General features: G+C 41.7%; 1 pseudogene; it reads right to left on the bottom strand.

Moving 5' to 3' along the window:
- Window positions 1-313: 313 nt before the first annotated feature.
- LOC143672990 (olfactory receptor 4C5-like) lies at window positions 314-5,363 on the bottom strand (annotated as a pseudogene).
- Window positions 5,364-6,997: the final 1,634 nt, after the last annotated feature.

The raw sequence follows: 6,997 nt of genomic DNA, 5'->3' as shown, positions 1-6,997 counted from the left end.
CCACAATAATACAGCTATACTGTGATTAAGTTAATTCATTGTCAACAAAATTCCTACCCATAAATTTTTTTTGTATATTTTAAGTACTTGTGCTATTTGTTGCATGAGTTATATTTAAAGATTTGCAAAAATATTTTCTGTGGAATATATAATGAAACAGATTTTCCAAACTGTCAAAGTTTTATATCAGTTAACAATGTCTCACTGATTAATAATTTGTACATGTACAGAAGTTTCTCATTGGAAGGGACTTTATTCACCTTTTAATTAAAGTTGATAGTTTACAAAAGGGGAATCACACAAGATTCCACACAAGAAGGGGATAAGTAAGTATAATATTGCATATTTTGACTATAAGACCACTATCTTCTGAATTACCACATTTTTAAGCTAAAAGTATGAACCATTTATCTTCTTTATTTTCATGATTTGTTACCCACAATAATCCTTTTTCTTCAGAGCCTCCTCATTGCCTTTTTCACCTCTGCATTTCTGAGTGTGTTGATTAAAAGGTTTAACAAGGGTGTTATCATAGTATGAAATACAGCCACTGCTTTATCAATAAGGAATGGGGTCATGGGCTGAAGGTATACAAACGTGCAGAGCACAAAGAATAAGACAACCCAGCAACCTGTGAGGCACACGTGGAGAGTGCCTTCTGTTGTCCTTCAGAGCTGTGAGACCTCAGGGAGCAAAGGATGAGGACATAGGAGGTGATAAGAATAGAAAAGCTGAGCATGCCCAGAAACCCACTATTGGCAGCAACAAAGGGTCCAAAGATGTGTGTATCAGGGCAGGAGACTTTCAGCAGAGGGTAGAGATCACAGAAGTGGTCAATGACATTGGGTCCACAGAAGTGCAACCACAGCATAAAAAGGATTTGAATCAGACCATGAAGAAATGCCCTGGCCACCAGGAGACCACACATCTGCTGGCTCATTGTGATTGTCAGTGCAGAGGCCTGCAGGTGGCCACATAGCAGTCATAGGCTATCACCATGAGCAGGATGACCTCAACTACCCCAAGGAAATGCATTGTAAAGACCTGAATCATGCACCCCATAAAAGAGATGGTTTTCTTCTCTGCAAGTAAGTCAAATATAATCTATTATGCATTGATGGTGAGCATGAGTTGGAATTACCTATTCGGGAATGAACTTCAAAATTGGTTATCTTCCTTGGCCCAATACTCCTTATTCTCAGTAATAAGGAATATTGGGAAACCTTAAGCAAATAAGTTTGTATTTCTCAATATTTTTTCATAATGTTAACAATATAAAGAAAACCATACTGTCCACAAAAAGGCAAACAGTAAAATGAATTACAATGTGTAGTTTTGAGATGTCAGCTGGACAATAAAGTTATTTCTAAGAAAATTTGTTGATGTGAAACATGGTTTCAGTATAATATCGTAGGTAAAAAAAATGTAAATATAAAATGGCCCTTTTAATCTCAATGGTCTAAAATGACATATAAAATAGACATATCTCTACAGAAGACACTAAAACTAATAGTATCTACTTGAACAAAGGATTATAAACAATTTTATGCTGTCTTTTAAAATCAATTTTATGATCCAGTTTTCCACAAAGGAAATATATTGCCTTATTATCAGAAAATAATTGAATAAAAGCTTTACTTATTATCTATGGACTGGCTCCATCATATTTCAATATTCTTTTTCTAGCATATTATGTATGCTGGTCATTATTCATAAAGAGCTGTGATAATAGAAACATACTTAAATCCAACTTACCTGTAAACTGAAGGCCCGACTGCCACCTGGGGAGAAAAATACCAATGAAGAAGTCATTGACCATTCTTAAGTCTCTGTATATGTTAAAACAAGTAACAAGAACAGTCTATGACAAGTCATCTTATCTTTAGAGAACACTCTGCATGAGTTTGCAATCACTGAACCCATCACTAACTGCTACTTTGCAAATTCATCCATTTTTATCTTAAGTATAATATTTCTTTCCCTCAATTACTGACTCAAATGATTGTTAGAGAAACTTGCTAGGTAAAGCTGAGTTCATGGACAGAATTTGTTTTCCTCTATAAGGTGAAACCATCCTGTGAATGTGAACCACAAACATCCCTACTCATGTATTTATTTTTTTAATGAGATAATCTCCAAAGCTTTAGGTTTCAGTGGAAATTGATGGGGAAAATCTTAACATTTTAGAAGACATCTCTCCATATGCTTCCTTCTTATGCATTTGGTCTTTTGCTCTTTAGTGTTTATATAAGTTGTTATAGACCACTTGAGATTAGTTGAGCAAGATATATAATGCTGAAAATAGAAAACTAAGTTGAAGCAGAAAAATGATGGCTTGCCAGCATCATGAACTGGCAGCAAATGCAGTTATCATGGAGTGACAGGTTCCTAATTTGATCTCTTTTAAGAGTGCTCTAAGAAATCCTGTGCACAGCCTAGAGCTGGCACCTTTGGTTATTGGAATCAGGGTTCCACATGTGTTGGAAACACAGATCAACAGCATCTTTTATTTGTTGCTGTGTATGTTTATATGCTGTTCCAAGCTCATTTATCCCTAGAGTCTGTCCTCATGTACATGTCAAGTGTGAATTCAGGCATATATTCAAATTGACATTACATAAGCTCATCTAATTAAGGATGTTCTGAATTCTCAGTTCCCAGATGATTAGAATTAACACTTCACAATGATGGCAGCCAAACCAGTTCATCCTGTTCTCTCTTGTGGCTGTAGCATCTGTGACAATCGGGTGTGGGAGGGGAGATTCAGTTAGACTGGGTTAGTGCACTCTTTATGGTTTGGACTTGATCTTAAAGTCTGGGACTTAGACACAGAATCTTGAGTCATGGCAGTGTGGGTGCATGAACTAATCAAAGCCTATAAAACAGCGCTGATAATACCTGTCTCACAGAACTATGGGAAGGATTGGGCAAGATAAACTGTGAAGAGATCTAGGTGAGTGGAAACTGCTATCCTACTGCTGAAGCCCTGAAGATAGACACACTCAGGCTAAACAAACTGATGTCCAATATTAAAAATCCTGAGACTAAGACCTTTGGAGCACAAATATAGCCTCTCATGGCTGTGTCTTTTCCTTACTATGTGAACTTCAACAAGTTTCCCAGTTTCCTTAAGTCTGATCTTCCTGCCTGTACAAAGAGGGTGATAAGGAACCAATCTCCTAGGACTGCAACGGAGTTCTATGAGATAATGCATGCACTGTGCCTAGGATGCTGCCTCATGTGGAGTAAAGGCTCATTGTTGGCTGTCATCATCTGCTGTACAAGACAGGAGAGCTTATGGAGAGACTGACCATGCTTATGGCAATAGTCATATCCATTCATATGTGTAGCTTGCTTCATTATTCTACAAATTTGAATAAAATTCTGAAAGAATGTTAACTTTAGGAGAGAAGAAAGGCCAAGTTTTGTTATATTCATTATTGATTCAAGATTCATAACAATTCAAAAGTCTTCTGTGAGTATGCAATCTCTCCACTAACATAACTGACAGAGAGGCTGAGATTCCCTGAAGAGGCTAGAGGAGTTAACAAAATTATAAATACTATGTGAATTAACAAATAACAAGCACTGGCTATGTGACAGTAACTCTACTAAGTTTAGTATAGCATGTGATATCATCTCCCGATATTAATAATTTCATATTGTATATAAGGAAATTAACGCTAACTTTTGTCATCATTTGGACAAGATTTAAGGGCTAATTATAAGTCAAGCTTGGTTTTAAATCCGGACTGATCTGATTTCTAAGCCTGAGTTCAAAGCAATATATTATTGTACCTCTTCAGATACTGGTCCTCTGGTGTGTCTTATCCACTGAATGTGATGGGAGAGGAATACTTACTTGGATCAGTTCTTCTTCTGCATCAAATGGCAGGCAGGCTTGTTCTTCAGACAGATCCCTTGTACAGTGTTGCTTAGGAAAGAGAGATGGAGGAAGTAGAACATCTTGTAACTTCCTTTCCTATCTTTTGCCCCATCTGAGGAATTGCTTAAGCACCATCTAGATAGGTTGATTTCTTAGAGTCTACCGAGTAGAAGGAAAGGGTTAGTACAAGTTCAGACTAAGGATCAGGGACATGAATGTCGCATAATATGTCTATTTGTTGTTTTTGGATTTCTATTTATGAATTGAGGCAAATGTTCTCAGAGATGATGAATATGCAACTAAGTGAAGATATTGTGAATTACTGATTATATATGTAGAACGGAATGATCACATGTTAATGTCTTAGTATGTTTGTTGTTTCATTTTTTTCAATGGAAAAACAAATAAATTTATTTAAAAATTAATTTTCTGTGGAAATGCTTGTGATCCATGACAGGGAGGGATAAGGGGTCCGGAATGCATGAATTCTTTCCTGTTTTCTTTTTATTTCTTCTTCTGAACAGATGCAAATGTTCAAAGACATGATCATGATGATCAATATGCAACCACGTGATGATCTTGTGAATTCCTCCTTGCATCCACAGAACGGAATGATCGAAAAAGGAATGTTTGCATCTGCTTGGTGATTTCTGGTATTTAAAACAAGGAAATGAAACAGGAAAAACAAAAGAAAAACTCACAGGGGTCTCAGCCCCTCCCTCCCAAAGGCCTGGAGAAGTCACCTGGGTGGAGGGTCGGGGGAGGTGGAGTTGAGCAGGAGGCCCCGCCCACTTCCCAGCTGCCTGGCCGACTGGGCAGTTGAGGCAACTGCAGGTCAGGGAACCCCAGGGAAGCTCTGGTGCCCAGGCGCACCAACGGGCCCGGGCTTCTGACAGGCAGAGGCCAATCCTTGTGTCTGATGCTCTTTTTATCTACCTTGTTAACAGAGAGGTAGAACGTATGGAATACAAATGAGTAATAGAGGGAACAAATGTTAAAATCAATTTAGCTGGAAATGCTAGCGATCAAAGAAAGGGAAGGATAAGGGCTACTGCATGTGCACAGTTTTTTCTGTTTCTTCTTATTTCTCCTTCTGAATAGATGAAAAGTTTCAAGAAATGATCATGATGATGAATATGCAAGTATGTGATGAAATTCTGAATTACTCATTATATACACAGAACGGAATGATCAAAATAGGATTGTTGCCTTTTATTTGGTGTCATCTGGTATTTGAATAGAAAATAAAACAAGAAATTAAAAGAAAAAATCTCAGGGACCACAGCCTCTGCGTCACAAATGTCTATGGGAGTCAGTGGGAGGAGGAGTCAGGAAGGTGGAGCTGAGCAGGAGGCCAAGCCCAGTGCCCAGCCCTCTGCGGAGGCGGCGGTGATGGCAACTGTGGGTTAGGGATCCCCAGGGAGGGTCTGGTGTCCAACCGCTCCAACGCTCCCATGTTTCTGGCAGACGGAGGCATATCGGCATGTCCAGTATGAAGGCATCGATCTCTGATGACAGTGAACGATGCCGCTGGACGTCCTGCGCGACCCTCAAAACCCAGAGCGCAACCGGTTAGAGGACACCTGGGGCACAGACTGTGCTTTCCTGCAGACTGAGCGAAGCAGAGCTGCGAGGACTCACCGAATCCTGAGAGGACCGGAGGCGCCCGGCCAAAGTCAGAGGTGTTTTTGAAAGGATGCCTGGTGTCTTGGCGGGGTGGCAGTCCACTCTTCACCGATAGGTTTACTGCAGAGGCGCTTTACAGGTCCCAGGTTGGAGCCTGGCTCCGGAGGGTGCTCTGGCCACCCAGGGGTCAAAGCGGCTGGGGGCATTGGGCATTTTGGAGTGGTGGTGGGGAGAAGCTGCACCATGGCAGCGCTGTGTGGGTGGGATCTGCAGGGTGGTGAGAGCGTCGGAGATCGACCTGGCAGGAGGGGTAGGTTGCTGGAAGGGACACCAGAGAGTTGGGCTGCATGCAGGTTGGAAAGGTGCTGCGAACTGACCATGCCTGATGTGGCTGGATGCGGGCAGTAGGACGACCAAGGGAGACGCTCACAGAGGGCTGGCAGCCAGCAGGGCCCTGAGATCGGGTGCCAGACAGCAAGTTGGGGAGGGCCTGCACAGTCCTCCCCAGCCTTGGCTCTTGGGACTGCCGGCGGTGGACCTCGGCGCTAAGTTCCTAAATTGTTTCACTGCGCATGCTCGTCATTGAGTAGGGACACTAAGCAGGGTCAGGTGTGGTTCCGACTTGGATGGGAGACCGCCTGCCGTTTGCATCTTTTTTTCAGGTTTCTTGATTCAATTGATGGTGACAGACAGCTCAGTACCAGTCCTCCTTGGGGAAGGAATCGAAAGATCGCAAACTGGCCACATGTGTGCTCAGGGTGCCAGTCCGGGGAATGTGGGGCTTTGGAAAAAATCTGTATATATCACCTGCACTCTCTCTAGGCTTTTGGAAAATTGTTTCTCTGCATAAACATTGATAGCAGTGCATTCCATCCAGGTGGGAATCAACTGGCTCACAGTATCATCACACTGGTGTGGATTTAGGACTGTGATCACTCGGTAGAATATGAGAAGAATTCTTAAGAAGAAAAAATCGCACACAAGCATTGTCATTTCTCTGTTCTTCTTCACCAACGGTATATGCGAATACACAATTTGCTTTCCCCTTCCTGCTCTCTATTATTTATTGATTCTTGTCCACAGCGCATTTGCACATCGATCCACACCTGGGAGGAAAGGAGCAGCAAAATAAACGGATTTCCCAAGACCACAGTCCCATTGTCAAAGTTAAATCTTTCGATGATCATCTTCAAGAGTCAAGGCTTGGGGAACAGGGCTCAACAGTTTCAGGTAATTCCCTCCTGCCACACCACTCCACCATAAATGAATATTGGATGAACCAAGAATGCAGCAGGATAACATGTGGACTACTTTTAATCTTTGGCCACTGAATCTTGGTTTTGTTCATGTATCCCTTCCTCTTTGGGTCAAGCAGGCTTTCTTGTTTCCTTGGTGCTGGGTAACAGCCTGTCCCCTGAGATCTGTCCCATGTCTCAAGGAAGATGCGCACCTCTTGGGGTAGGCCCTCCATGGCTGGGGGGGTGC

Source organism: Tamandua tetradactyla (assembly GCF_023851605.1).
Source record: "Tamandua tetradactyla isolate mTamTet1 chromosome 22 unlocalized genomic scaffold, mTamTet1.pri SUPER_22_unloc_3, whole genome shotgun sequence".
NCBI classification, from domain to species: domain Eukaryota; kingdom Metazoa; phylum Chordata; class Mammalia; order Pilosa; family Myrmecophagidae; genus Tamandua; species Tamandua tetradactyla.
Note: the sequence above shows the minus strand (reverse complement) of the source record. Positions and strands in the feature narration are given on the sequence as shown.